The sequence below is a fragment of the Bombina bombina genome, chromosome 1 (assembly GCF_027579735.1).
Source record: "Bombina bombina isolate aBomBom1 chromosome 1, aBomBom1.pri, whole genome shotgun sequence".
NCBI classification, from domain to species: Eukaryota; Metazoa; Chordata; class Amphibia; order Anura; family Bombinatoridae; genus Bombina; species Bombina bombina.
Window position 1 is genome coordinate 291,218,405 of NC_069499.1, and position 15,672 is coordinate 291,234,076.

Genomic DNA, 15,672 nt, shown 5'->3' on the forward strand with positions numbered 1-15,672 from the left:
TCTGTCCCTGGTACTCTTTCCATCTTAGTCAGTATTGTAATAATCCCCCTCTTCCTGAGGTTACTGGCTTGTGTAGTTGCTCTTCTGGGCGATAAGGATTCTCCCGTCGCTTGCCACCAATGTTACGGTACCAACTGTGTACCAAGGGTTAACCCCAGATGAACAATGTCCTGCATAGACAATCAGCAATTCACAACCCAGCCAGTTTCAGGTTTAAAACAGAATGACAACTTTATTTGAAGGCAGCACACAGATTTATACAGGTTTTTGACCCCCCCTCAGATGGGGGTTGAAAGAATGTTGTACATTAGATAAAAGGGAGAAGCGCCCTTGACATGATACAATAGAATTATATTACTTAAATACTTTACTTAGGCAGATAACAACTTAAACACATTTGGCTTGTCTTATCACCTAGCCTCTGTTCTCTGAGGGTGATTAAACAATGGCCTGTTTATTACTTAAATGTAATTATAGCACACAATAGCTGAGGCCAGAAAACCTGTCTTTATAAATTAGATTCTTAAAGCTAAACACAGTTAACTCTTTCAGTCCTGACAGAAGGGTCTGTCACAGGGACATTTACTTTGTTACTGATTACAGCACACAGTATAATAAGATTTGCCAAATAGTGAGAAAACACTTTAAAATGTTAGCGGCTGATGAAGCTTTATCAGCATTTGTAGACAAGGGATGTAGATGCTCCTTCAGAAGAGGGGTCTCTGTAGGAAACATTTTGGCCCCCACACAACTCAAAGAGGCACCAAGAGAGGAGACAAGCTCTTGGCTCAGATTCAAAGGAGTCTACAGGTGTAGTAACATCACATGCAAAGCATGTGAACATCTGCAGATAGGTGAAGGCTTTACAAGTAGTGCTACTCAGAAACACTACGACCACAGAGAGTGCATGAATTGTAGAAATACATTCACAGTCTACCTGGCAAGTTGTGTGACCTGTAGTTTGCAGTACATAGGGATGACCACAAGGGAGACCAGAGCACGTATTAGAGAGCATCTCTCCGATATTAAGGCTGGTACCCTAACAACCCCACTCGTCCAGCATTTCAAATTGGTCCATAATAAAAATAATTCAAGCTTTGGATGGACCATAATAGAGAGTGTAAAGGCTGGTCGAAGAGGGGGGGATAGGAAGACAGCACTTGCACGAAGAGAGATCTTTTGGATCTTTCAATTGAAAACAAGACATCCTACCGGGCTCAATTCAGCCTATGACCTCATAAACCACTGGCATTAAGCATGCAACAGGCTAGGATAGTATATCCTTTATGAAAAACCTTGTAGAGCCCCTACACCCTATCGTTGATGGTTCATTACACATTATCAGAGCCAATTATGTTTAGATAACAAGCACCTAACTGTTTTGCTTGAATAATTTTTTAGCTCTATAAGTATTCGAGAAAATTGAGAAATATGGATATATATTCTCTCACAAATGTATAAACCAACAAGATAGTATTTTATATGCTTAAGCTTAGGAACAGGGGTTACTGTGAACAAGGGTTGCCTAGTATGTCTTTAAATAGAACATATTTTCAAATAGAACATATATTTTTTCAAATAGAATTTTAATAAATATATTCATTCTATTTAGAATAAGAAGCAAGCAGTCAGTGAACATCAAGGTTAAAAGCAAGTTCAATAACCTTTTGATACAATTAGAGTAATACCTAGCATTAGTGTGGTAATGTCTAGTATACATACATATGTTTAGTACTAGGGGGTTTAACCCTGCACTTTTCCTTCAATTGTAGTTAAGTACTTTATTTGACCTACAGGTAATTTATAATGGTAATAGTTTATGTTAACAGGGAACCCTGAAACTTATGGGACATGAATGAGTTAAACAATTAATGCCCATCAGCCAATCCGGTGGTTTTAATTCCTTTATTAGGCCTAACAGTTGTAAGGAATCTTGAGAGCTATGAATACGGCGATAATGCCGAAACGCGTAAGCTTATCATAACTGAAGGGCATGTCAGTATCTATCTGTTACCAAACCTGTTTTATTGTTAAATAAAAACTCTTTAGTTTATTGCTGCGGCTCCGGACTTTTCTTCATAATTATTTACTGACTGACAAACCTTTCTCCAGGCCATCCTGAAGAAAAGATAACATGCAGGAAATCCTCACCTGGAGAAACCCTTAGATTTGCATCAATAAAGGTATTTATGCCATACCTTATGGTAAATCTTGCGAGTAACAGGTTTGCGAGCCTGAAGCATAGTATCAATGACCACTCCAGAAAAACCATGTCTAGACAGAACTAGGCGTTCAATCTCCAAGCAGTCAGTTTCAGAGAATACAGGTTTGGGTGGAGGAATAGATCCTGAAGGGGAAGGTCCTTCCTCAGAGGTAACCTCCAAGGAGGGATAGAAGACATCTTCACCAGATCCGCGAACCAGATCCTGCTAGGCCATGCAGGAGCAATTAGAATTACAGATGCTCTCCTGTTTGATACGAGCAATGACTCATGGAAGTAGAGCAAATGGAGGAAACAGTTATGCCAAAGAAATGATCCAAGGAGCCGCCAGAGCATCTATCCGAGAGGATCTCTTGACCTTGAACCGTACCTTGAAAGCTTGGCGTTTTGACGAGATGCCATCAGATCCAAATCCCGAACCCCCCACCTGAGGGTTATCCATGAAAATACCTCCAGATGGAGAGCCCACTCCCTAGGATGAAAGGTCTGCCTGCTCAAAAAATCCACTTCCCAATTGTCCACCCCTGGAAAGTGGATGGCAGATAGGAGACAATCGTAAACTTCCATCCACTGCAGAATGTGAGTCACCTCCTTCATAGCCAAGGAACTCAGAGTTACTCCCTGGTGGTTGATGTAAGCTACTGATGAGGCAATGTTGTCCGACAGGAATCTGATAAACCGGACTACAGATAATTGAGGCCAAGCTACCAAGCCATTGAAGATTGCTCTCAACTCCAATATGTTTATGGGGAGAGAAGACTCCTCCCGAGTCAGTCCACAGGCCCTGAGATTTTAGAGAGCCCCAAACCGTTCCCCAGCCTAACAGGCTGGCGTCCATAGTCAAAATCACACATGAAGGTCTTAGGAAGCAAGTGCCCCAAGCCAGATTTTTCTGTTAAATCCACCATGAGAAAGAGTCTCTTGTTAGGGGATCCATATTTATCCTCTGAGACAAATCTGAATGGTCTCCATTCCACTGACTGAGCATGTGTATTTGCAGAGGTCTCAGATGGAACCAAGCAAAAGGAATGATGTCCATGGAAGCAACCATCAGACCAATCATCACTGATAGATGAATAGCAGACTGGAGAGAAAAGCACAAAGAAAGAAGTTTGGATTTCCTGACTCCATCAGTAAAAATTTTTTGGACAGGGAATCTATGATTGTCCCTAAGAAACACACCCTTGTAGCTGGAACAAGGGAACTCTTTTCCTGATTCACTTTCCATCCGTGGTAAATTAGAAAAGACAACAACATCTCTGTATGAGATTTTGCTAGTTGAAAAGATGACGCCTGAATCGTCTAGGTAAGGCATCACAGCAATACCCTGAGATCTGACCACAGCCAAGAGAGCACCCAGAACCTTTGTGAATATTCTGGGAGCCGTGGCAAGACCAAACAGAAGTGGAACAAACTGGAAATGCTTGTCCAGAAAGGCAAACCTTAGAAACTGGTGATGATTCCTGTGAATGGGAACATGAAGATACTCATCCTTCAAGTCTATGGTCGTCATGAACTGACCTTCCTGAGCCAAGGGAGGAATGGAATGAATAGATTCCATCTTGAAGGATGGAACCCTGAGGAATTTGTTGAGGCACTTTAGGTCTAGGATAGGACGGAAAGTTCCCTCCTTCTTGGGAACCACAAAGAGATTTGAATAGAATCCTTGTCCCCGTTCTTCTACAGGAACTGTAACAATTACTCCCAGGGAGAAAAGATCCTCTACGCAGTTTAAGAAGGCCTCTCTCTTTACTTGGTTTGAGGATAGCCTTGACAGGAGAAATCTGCCCCTTGGAGGGCAAGACTTGAATCCCATTCTGTAACCCTTGGATACTATGTTCACAGCCCACGGGTCTGGGACATTGCGTATAAAAGCTTGTTGAAAAAGAGAAAGCCTGCCCCCCATCTGATCCAAAATTGGATCGTGTGCTGACCCTTCATGCCTCTAACTTCTTATCCATGTGATCCTTAAAGGAACAACTATAATCTATAGGAATGGTGGTTATTTTAGCTAGAGTAGAGATAGCTCATTCTACTTTAGGCACAGTGCGCCATGAGTCACGAATGGAGCCACAGGAAACATCTTTTTAAAATCAGGAGAAGGGGAAAAAGGAACCCCTGGCTTATCCCATTCCGGAGCTATAATTTCAGACATCTTGTCTGAAACAGGAAAAACATCCACGGATGAGGGAGAATCATAAACTCTATTAAGTTTAGTAGACTTCTTAGGGTTGACAGCAACCAAAGGTTCAGAATCGTCCAAAGTAGCTAGAACCTCCTTCAGAAGCAACCAGAGATGTTCAAGCTTAAATCTGAAATTAACTTCTTCAGATTCTGGAGACATTTCCCCCCATCATGTCAGAGTCTGAGATTTCACCTTCAAAAGCTACTGAAGTATCCTCCTCCTCAGATATTTGGGAAAGGTTGACCAATGCAGATTTAGAGGGGTCAGAAAACTTACCAGTAGAAATATGTTTAGATTTCCTCTTATGCTTACCCGCAGTAGGGGAAGCAGATAAAGCTGCAGACACTGCAGAGGTTATCTATGCAGCAAAATCTCCTGGCAAATAAACACCCCCAGGAGATTGAGAGGAACCACAGGGCACTGTATGTGAAACAATTAAGGCTTGGGACGTTTGAGGAGAAAAGCATATCTTGACCAGCATTATCCTGAGAGACAATTGGCTCAGAAGGGAGTAATTTAACATTGGAGAAACTACCAGAAAGAGGCATGATAGGATCAATGAACATAAATCTAGCATCAGGTGTGGTAACAGAGAAGCCCCAGTATCCTCCCATTTTCTTAAGTTTGGTCATAACATTAGTCAATTACATTGACAAATAATAGACAGTGTAGATAGACCAAGAAGGGGAGGCAATAGAGAGACCCTTTTAAAACAGAGAGAACTATCTTTAAATTAGAAAGTATAATGCCAGAGGGAATGAATAAAGAGAAAAAGTCTCTATTTTTCTTTGAAATGTTTGATATTGTTTGATTTAACTTTGTAATTGCTATATATCTAAAATAAAATGTTCAGAAAAAAAGTTTAAAATTCTTTTTTGCCATATTGTATGCTGACAATTTAATTGTATATATTGTATTCTATGCATTGCTTCTGTTGTTACAATTTTGATACATTCTATTGTAATGATATTTTAAAACCAAATCTGTGGTTAATAGGTGTGTATTTAAACAGTGATTTTGAATGTATTTGTATGGCATGAGTAAGGGTTAAAGGGACAGTCAAGTCCAAAAAAAACTTTCATGATTAAGATAGGGCATGTAATTTTTTTTTTTTTTTAAATCTTTTATTTATTTCCAGCACTAGTCACAATAACAAGCATCTTAAACAGTTAGATTTTTACAATGTTCAATACAGATTTGTCACTACAACCGTCTTGGCATTTTCTATATATTTCAACGGTTTACTTCCACCACCCTCCTTCCACTACCTCCATCCCCTCAAATACCATTAGTAACCTATCTAAGCCTATGTGTGCTTTACCCCACATGCTATTTATCACATTATCTCTTTCCTTCGCTGTCCATCGATTAAGGAGCAAAAAGTCTTATGCCACATTGCGATTTGCTGCAAGCTACTCAAAAGTCTTAGTAATGTGGCAATGGGTTATCCTTTTGTCAATCAATGTCTTTGCCATGGAGGTAAGTCTTTGTTTCATGTTAATGGCATCAGAGTCTAACATTTTGCATTTTCATCACATCCCTTTCCCACTATTTCCAAAGTTCTAATCTTCTTTTACTCTCCCCGAGGCGCCCCCCCAGGGTCAGAACTCTCCATCTTATCTGAGTCACTTAGTCAAATACGGGTATGTTAGTTAAAGATATTCCACTTTCCCCTAAGTTGGGCCTCAAGGACAAACTCTGAGTCTTTAAATGGGTATATTATTTGTCTCTGGTGTGGGAGGTCTAAGCTGCAAATCAGGGGTTCCCATTTATTCAGAAAGTGTTGGGTCCGCATTGTTACGTCCCCTTGTGTGTCAATCTGTTCATATGTCATTTGTCTTTGTACAGTTATTTTGAGCTGTGTCAGAGTTGGTGGGTCGGGTGCCATCCATTGTTTGAGAATAAGTTTTCTAGCCAATAGTATTACATTATGGATGAATTTAACGTGTTTCTGTGGATCTGACTGTGAGTGCAGTAGGATCAGCATAGTCGTTGTCAATTCGAATTTTTCCCCTGTAAGTTTCTCCACCCATCTCTGCGTCATTCCCCAGAATTTCTTGAGTCGCGGGCATTGCCATATCATGTGTGTAATGTTAGGGTTAGGGTGTGAACATTTTGGGCATAACCCTGAGGTTTCAGGACTCCACTTGTGAAACTGTCTAGGTGTTATGTATGTATTGTGTAGTAATTTCGTGTGTGATTCCCTGATCTCGTTAGACAATGAGGCTTTCCTCACTTTCATTACACTTTGTTCAATAATTTGATCTGGGGTCGGTTGTCCATGTAGTGTGTTCCATTTATTTTGGAGGTGATCTCTTGTGGTTTTGTTGGGCTTGTTCTGAAGAGCCTTGTAGGTGTGTGAGATTGAGGTCATCCTCCCTCTGTGCAATGTCAGTAGTCTGTAAATTTCACAATTAGTGTCTGGCAAGTCCCCCGCTCTCAAGAGGCCTTGTATATAGTGTCTACTCTGTAGGAAAGCAAAATGATGTTGGTTGGGTAAGTTAAAGTCTGTTTGTATCTCGACAAATGGTCTAATTGTTCTCTGATCTGCTGATAACATCTGTCTTATGGTAGTTAGTCCCCAGTCTTCCCATTGTTTGAACGGTTTGGTGGTAAAACCCGCCTGGAAATCTGGGTTACCCCTTAGTGGAAGGTACGTAGTGTGTCTGTTTGAGAGTCCAAGAGCCCTGCAGATCTTCTTCCATGCCAACAGAGGGTGTAGGAAGAGGGTGGTATTGCCCACTGCCCCTTCAATTTGTGCACGGGTCATGTGTGGGAGCATTTTCAGGGACCACGGGGTGATAAATTCTCCCTCTAATTTAGGATTAGTGAAGGTGCTTCTATCTAAAAGCCAATCCATTGCGTATTTAGCTAGGGCAGCCCAATTATAATGCTCTATGTTTGGAAGTCCAAACCCTCCCATCTCTGGTGTACAGGTCATTTTTGTGAAGCTTATTCTGTGTTTTTTCCCTCTCCATAAGAATTGAAGGATGTCTCTATTCAGCGTGAGGAGATCTTGTTTGTGTATGAGTTCTGGTAACATTTGAATGGTGTAAAGCAATTTGGGAAACAGAATCATTATAATTAATCCTACTCTTCCCGACAGTGTTAGTGTTAGTGTTGACCAGGTCACCAATGTACGTCTTAGACCTTTAATTAAGGGCTTGAAATTCAAGTCATACCACTGTCTGGGATCTCTAGCCAAAGTGATACCCAAGTACTTGAATGTAGTAGTAATGATTTTGAAGTTGTCCTGAAGCGGTACAGCAGGGTTTTTATTGTGTAGCCAAAGTAGCTCTGATTTTTCTTTGTTGATACAGTATCCCGATATTTGTCCGAATTCAGTGATAATGCGCATAATATTGGGGATGTTATTTCTAGGTTCTTTCATGTATAGAATCATGTCATCTGCAAAAAGTGAGATATGCATTGTTTCTTTACTTATAGTCAGTCCCTCCATATCTCTTCTAAGTTTAACTGCTAGTGGCTCTAACGCAAGGTCAAAGAGGAGCGGCGACAGGGGGCAGCCCTGCCTCGTGCCTCGCTTAAGGGAGAATACCTTAGAAGGAGTACCGTTAACTAGGATCGCTGCTCTAGGATCAGTGTAAATGGCGTGTATGGCTGTCATAAAGTCACCCCTTATGTCAAATTTTTCCAATGTGGTAAATAGATGGTCCCATAATATCTTGTCGAACGCTTTTTCAGCATCCACAAGTATTAGGCAGGCTTCCCCTCTTTCTGTCTCTCGGTCTTGTTTCTTTAGTCCCCAATAGTAAGTTAGTATGGATTGTAACTTTCTCATATTTTTCACCGATGATCTGCCCTTTACAAATCCCGTCTGGTCGTCGTGTATCAGTGAGGGTAAGATTTCTGTCAGTCTGTTGGCCAGTATTTTCATGAACAGTTTGTAGTCAGAGTTAAGAAGGGATATTGGTCGGTATGAGGATGTCAGTAGGGGGTCTCTGTCTGGTTTGGGTATTACTGTCACGTTCGCTTCCGAAAATCTGCTAGATAGGCCAGCTCTTCCCTTCCTAATTGCATTGAAGAGCAATGTGAGCGTCTCCGCTGTTTCCCCTTTGATCATTTTATAAAATTCCCCTGGTAGTCCGTCAGGGCCAGGGGTCTTTTCTAAGGGTAATGATTTGATAGATTTAATAACTTCCTGTGAGCTGATTGGAGCATTGAGTTTTTGGAGCTGTTCTTCAGCCACCTTCGGGAGATTTATGTCTTTCCAGAAGTTTAGTTTCTGGTCATTGGGTATTGCTTGGGCACTGTATAGGTTAGAGTAATAGTTTATAAATGCTTCATGTATGTCTTTCTCCTGCGTTATTAATCTACCCTTTTCTCTAAGAGCTGTTATGTAGTTTGGTTTTCTATCTAACTTGGTAACCCTCGCCAGTAGTTTCCCCGTGCGATTCCCATAGCGATAGAATTTCGCCTGCATGCGATCCTGGGCCCTCACTGATGTCTGAATGAGGTGTGTGTCTCTGAGTTGCTTAGTGTCTTTGTACTTTATTCTATTATGTTCTGTCGGGTTTCTCAGGTACTGGTTTCTAGCATTCAAAAGTTGGCGTAGCAGCAGCTCTCCCTTTTGTTTGTAAGTTGCAGTCATTTTAATTGTATACCCCGTCACTACTCCCCTCAGTACCGCTTTTGCAGCCTCCCAGAACAGTGAAATGTTAGTCATGTGTTGGGCGTTGAGGTCTTTATATGCCAACCATTCCCCTATCAGGTGACTTCTCAGGTTTGTGTCATGGTACAGATGTGTGGGGAATTTCCACCTACATGTCTTCCTATGAGGTGTGTTTGTGCGTAGCTCTAATGTGACTGGAGCATGATCCGAAATGGTTATGGGGTCTATTCTCACCTCTCCAATTCTAGGACATAGCTGTTTCGACACTAGAAAGTAATCTATGCAGGATAGTGTAGTCTTTGATGGGTGTGCGCATGTATAGTCTCTTGCTTCTGGGTTTCTTTCCCTCCATACATCTAGTAGAGCTAAGGTATTCCTAAAGTGTTTAATAATTAGTGTTTCTCTTTTAGATTCTTTCCCTTGGTTCGTGTGTTGTGTGACACTGTTGGGATCACGGAATCTATCCGCCGGTGTGTAAGGAGCGATGTTGTAATCTCCTCCTGCTATGATGGGGAGGTCTGAGAAGTGAATGAGCTTAGTTTGGAGGAGGTTAAGGAATTCTCTTTTCCTTGTCTGGGGGCCATATATCCCACATAATACCACACTGAGTGATTCCAGTTGAACCTTAGCTATCAGGTATCTGCCCTCTGTATCAGACACCGTTTGTGAAGTAGTGTATTGTAACCCCTTACGAAACAACATTGCGCCCTTTTCCCCTCATATGGGGTGTACAGGACTTCCCCCACCCATCCCTGTTTAAGTTTTTGGTGTTCTATTTGTGATAGATGAGTCTCTTCTAGTATTGCAATGTCAGTTTTTTTTATTTTAAGCTGTTTCAGTATCGCCTTTCTTTTGATTGGTGAGGTTATTCCTCCCACATTCCATGTGGTGATCCTCATTCTAGCGTTTTGATCACCTAACTTTGGTCTCTTGTCAGTTTCAGTCACAGATGTGTGATGTAATGTGCTAGGTACAATTGAGTGGGAATAATGAGGTATGTTGTACTTACTCGTTTGTGCAGTCTCCCAGGTTTGTCCTTTTTTCCCCTAGGGTGGCGCCTCGAGGCTGGCTCAATCTATCTATTGTTATAGCGTACAGCTAGCGAGTGTACGTTACTATAACAGTTCAACTCCTTTATCTCTCCTCAACAGTAACAACAGCTGCAATATTCTTTGCAATAAAACACTTAAATACCTAAACAACAAAACAGAACAGAGAATCAATAAATGCCCCCCCCCCACACATTGTAAAGGATATAAGTTCACTTGTCTTAGTCTTCAAGTTGCTTTATTATTATTAAGTTCATTTCTTCTGTGATCTTGGCAACAGCTTTCATCTGTCTGAGCTTGAAGGGCGTTTTTCACGATCTCGTGACAGTTCTTGTTTGCTTTCCCTCTGTAAGTGTAGCCTGAGTTGATTTGGTGAGTCGAAGTACAGGGGACCATTGGTTGTTTGTAGACGTAGTCTCGCTGGATACAGAAGGGCTGCTGGTCTTCCTTGTTCCATAAGCTGCTTACAGTAGGGTGTGAATTCTTTCCTTTTGTCTGCTACTGCTGCAGAATAATCCTGAAACAGGTATATTTTCCTGCCTTCGAATTCCAACTTCGAGGCTTTTCTGTATGCTTGTAGGATTGCTACTTTTGCCTTGAAATTGAGATATTTGACCATAATCTTTCTTGATTGTTGGTTATTTTCGCCTATCTTCCTTTGGTCTCCAACCCTATGGGCTCTCTCTACAGTGTATGGCAGGCATGCTTGCGGGATATGGAGCATCTTTGGCAGTGTGTTTTCTGCAAATTCTATTAGTTGTGATCCTCGGAGGGATTCTGGAATTCCTACTATTCGCAGGTTGTTTCTTCTTGACCTGTTCTCCAGGTCGTCAATTTTCGCCCACAGTCTTTCATTTTGCTGCTGCAGTGTTTGAATATTGGTCTCAGCTTCTCTATGGCGGGTTTCTCCCTCTGCTACCCTTTGTTCTACTTGCGTTAGCCTCCCATTAAATGATTTAACTTCGGTTGTTAATGAGTCCATCCCTGTTTGTAATTGCTCAATTTTTGGTAAGAAAAGTGCAGATATTTGGGAGACAATTGGGTGGGGGTCCACAGGGCCAGCATGCAGCGTGTCTTCTGTGTCCACGTGGGGCTGCAATGTTTCTACTTGATTTTTTTTCTTGTCAGTATTTTTAAGCCTACCTGCCATTATTCCTGTTTTCTTATTAAAGGAATTGTAGTATTTTTGCATGCAGCTTTAAGTATGTTTGCTGTTGCTTCTCAGTAAGTCAAGTTTTTAATGTGGTACTCTACACCTAAGCACCTTCTGTTCAAAGTTTATTTGATCACTGAACGGTATTAGATCTAAGAGGATCGTTTGCGGTGGGTGGGTTGGGGGGGAGCAGGGCCTGACCTCCTAGCCCTGCATGGTTAGAGTGTGCTGTTCACAATTGAGGGTATAGTCTTGCTAGGGATTATTAGGTCTTGAGCTATCCCGCTGAGCTAATTATTGTTTTATGGGTATAGTCTCTTGATTGTCCCTATTAAGATTCTTCTCGGTTAGTTTTGCTAGTGATCTCCCTTCTCCAGGAAACTGCACTTGTTACCCTTTGTTTTTGTACCTTATAGCTTATGTGGGTCTATGCTGTTCACGTTAGGTATTTGCTGCTTAATTAGGCTTTGATTGTCTCTCGAAGGAGTTGTGGCCTTGGCTTTGGGAGTTTTTTTTTATTTTTTACTCCTAAATGCTCGCGGCAGGATGGCAAGATAGTGGCTCTCCCGGCGTTAACTTGGCTTTCTCTATCGGGCTCTCAGTATTTTATGCCCTTTAGTTTGGGGGAGTCCGGGCAGCTCTCCGCAGTCTTTTCCTGCCTATTTAAACTTCTCTTTGCTTTCAGGCGAGTTGCGGCTCTAACTGTTACTTTGCCTCTATTTCTGGGTGTCAGGCGCAAGGTGTCAAGGTGACGGCGTTCCCGCCGTTAGTCTGGCGTTAGCCTTCAGATCTCTCAGTGTCTTATAGTATGCCCAGGGCTCTTACCGAGTGTGTAGTCGTCCGATTCTGACCACCCGTTTCAGGCTAGAGGGTTGTTTGTCGTCCGGTTCCGACAGGTTAGGCTAGCGGGTGCAGTCGCGGCTCGCTCCGGTTTCTTCTGTCTATTGACTTCTGCGGCGGGGGAGTCTGATGACTGACTCCTTGCTGAGAATTATTTTGGCAGTAGTATTGTCTTCTGCCAAGGGGTATCAGTTTTTTCAGGTGGCACTTTTGCAGTGTTGCTCGAGTTTGGGTGTTGGTAGCAGCGGAGCTTTTTCCTTTGCATCCACACTCTGTGCCCTCCCACCGGAAGTCAGGGCATGTAATTTTAAACAACTTTCCAATTTACTTTTATCACCACTTTTGCTTTGTTCTCTTAGTATTCTTAGTTGAAAGCTAAACCTAGGAGGTTCATATGCTAATTTCTTAGACCTTGATGGCCTCCTCTAATCTAAATGCAGTTTGATAGTTTTTCACCACTAGAGGGCATTAGTTCACATGTTTCATATAGATAACATTGAATTTACCATGGAGACAGCTCTGATTGGCTAAAATGCAAGTCTGTCAAAAGAACTGAAATAAGGGGGCAGTATGCTGAGGCTTAGATACAAGGTAATTACAGAGGTAAAACGTGTATAATTATAACTGTGTTGGTTATGCAAAACTGGGGAATTGGTAATTATCTATCTTTTTAAACAACAACAATTCTGGTGTTGACTGTCCCTTTAAACACCCCGAAACATCGCCTGTCTGTTTGGATATCCTTTTCTCAATAAAAATTGGATGATTACTTAATGGTTCTGTAGGAGTCTGTTCTACCTTCTACAGTCTGTGATGATGTCATTGCAACTGTGACACAGTTTTTGCCACCATCTGCGTTATTTTTTGACACCGTTTGCGTCTGTCTCTACCCATTTATGCACTCTTTCCTCTGGGTTTGCTTACAGGGATTTGACCTCGGCTTTGTTCTAGACTACTCTCCTGCCTGCTGCTTTTGTCCCACCTATGCCCAATTGCTGCTGACCTTGGTCTGTTCTCTGACCACTCTTGAGCCTGCCAATTCTAGTGCTGTTTTTGCCCTACTGCTGCTGACAATCTTATTACTATTTACTCTTTTGCCTCATCCCTGTTTCTTGTAAAGCTCTGTCTATTGCCAAACTGGTGAGTCTGACTACGCTACATATTGAAAAGTCATACTCTAGGATTTATCCAGTGTGCAGAGTGCATGTGTCTCACCACTCAGCCCCTGGATCCCAACTTGGACTGAGAGTTGCTCCTTCATGACACCCATATCAGAACTCACATTAAACCCATGATTATTAGGCCCTATCAGTTGTATAAACAAATCAGCTCTTAAAGTGAAGGTAAACTTTCACAAATAAGTGCCCGTTTTTTAAAAATATTACTAAAAAACAGGGGCACTTTCATTCATGAAAGTTTACATTTCACCGTTTTTGTTAAAATACTTCACCTTTCCTTCTTGCAAACTGGCGCAGCAATTTCCCCCGCCTGCAGCTCGTTTCTTCTTACGTTGCAATGAAGAATCCGGCTTTCTCCAATTATGGCGTTGCCTCATGCAATTATTCCCCGGGGGGGAAAGCTGTGATTGGAGGATGCCATATTCGTCATTGCTGACGTAAGAAGAGATGAGCGGCAAGAGACGGAATCGCTTCTTGTATGTATGTATGTTTTGGGTACTTGTAAAGCGCGGCTAATCACCCGTAAGGGTCTCAAGGCACTGCTCATTTTATCGACCTCGGAAGGTTGAAAGGCTGAGTGGACCTCGGCGGGGATCGAACCTGCAACCCTTGGGTTGCTACAGAGCTCAGCCACAGTGCCTTAGCATGCTGAGCTATCTGCCCAGCTTCTTCAGCTTCAAGAAGAAAAGGTAAGAGTTTTAGCAAAACGGGTGAAATGTAAACTTTCATGAATGAAAATGCCCCTGTTTTTAATAGTATTTTTTAAAATCGGGCACTCATTCGTGAAAGTTTACCTTCACTTTAAGTCTGACGCAGTGTGTAAAGTTTAAAAATTGTCACTTTAAACCTATTTATCTGAGCTTTTAAGTCACACTGTGAGACAATGTGACATACTACAAATCAATAAAATCACACATTTATCAAAAGTACAATAAATTAATATATATTTAGTATCTAGTAATGCTTTAATTAAACAGTTTTCAGAGTAAGACGTTGCAAAGTTTCCTTGTAAATGTATTTCTGTTTTAAATATTTTAAGATTATCTCATTATCAAATATATTTAGCAATAGGTTAAACATGTTAGATTTAGAAATATACCAAGATGCTTATATAAAGTAACCAACTTCTATATTACTATATATTTCTTTCTGTGGTATCACCTGATAATTAAAGGGACATAATACTCATATGCTAAATCACTTGAAACTGATGCAGTATAACTGTAAAAAGCTGACAGGAAAATATCACCTGAGCATCTCTATGTAAAAAAGGAAGATATTTTACCTCACAATCTGTGTAAAAAGTTATACTCAGCTGCTCCCAGCTGCAGGTAAAAAAATAAAAAAAATGAAGAAATAAACAGCAGCCAATCAGCATCAGCAGTGCTGAGGTCATGAACTCTTACTGTGATCTCATGAGATTTCACTTAACTCTCATGAGATTTCATAGTAAGCTTCCTTTACCTGATTGGTGAAATAATATGAGAGTTCACGAAGCTCATCCTTTCAGTTGTCCCGGGACAGACATACTAATATGCTGCTTAGAAATCCTTTACAATGGGAGGTGGCTACTGAGGAACTTTTGAGGTAAAATATCTTTCTTTTTTACATAGAGATGTTCAGGTGATATTTTCTAATCAGCTTTTTACAGCTATGCTACATCACTTTCAAGTGTTTAAACATTTGGGTATTATGGCCCTTTAATTTACACTATAAAATATTTTTTGTAAATTGGCAACTATATATATATATATATATATATATATATATATATATATATATATATATATATATATATATATATATATATATATATATGTGTGTGTGTGTGTGTGTGTGTGTGTGTGTGTGTGTGTGTGTGTGTGTTGGCAAGATTTTAAATAGGAGCAGAATATACTTGTGGCAGCAAAGCTAATTAAACAACCTCTGAGTATGGAAAAAAAAAAAAAAAAAGAAAGGGGTGGGGAACTTTCCAGAAATAAAATATCCAAGAGGAATTCAGCAATTTCTGGGAAGGTGAAACTATAAACAAATCAAGAACTCAAACAGAAAGTGAAACTACTTTCACTAAACTATTATTAGATCTTTGCTTTTTCTCAGTTGGAGCACCACCTAGTGGCCAACAATCAGTTGCTTAGAAATTTATTCAAATCTGGAAGATTACATTTCCAAGAGATTAGAGAGGTTTGGTTCATGCTGTTGGCTGCACTATTATTTAGACATTAGGGTAATACAGTGCATTTTAAATTATAAATCATAATAGCACAAGGACAAGCTTATACAAAGCATGTTTATTTTTCAGGGCATTGTGAATAAAGGTAAATACTTAAATAGACATTAAACACTTGCCAGCATGGAGAGAAATCAGAGAAAATCTTTAGAGCTTTTTTGAGTCTTTTATTGCAATGTATGT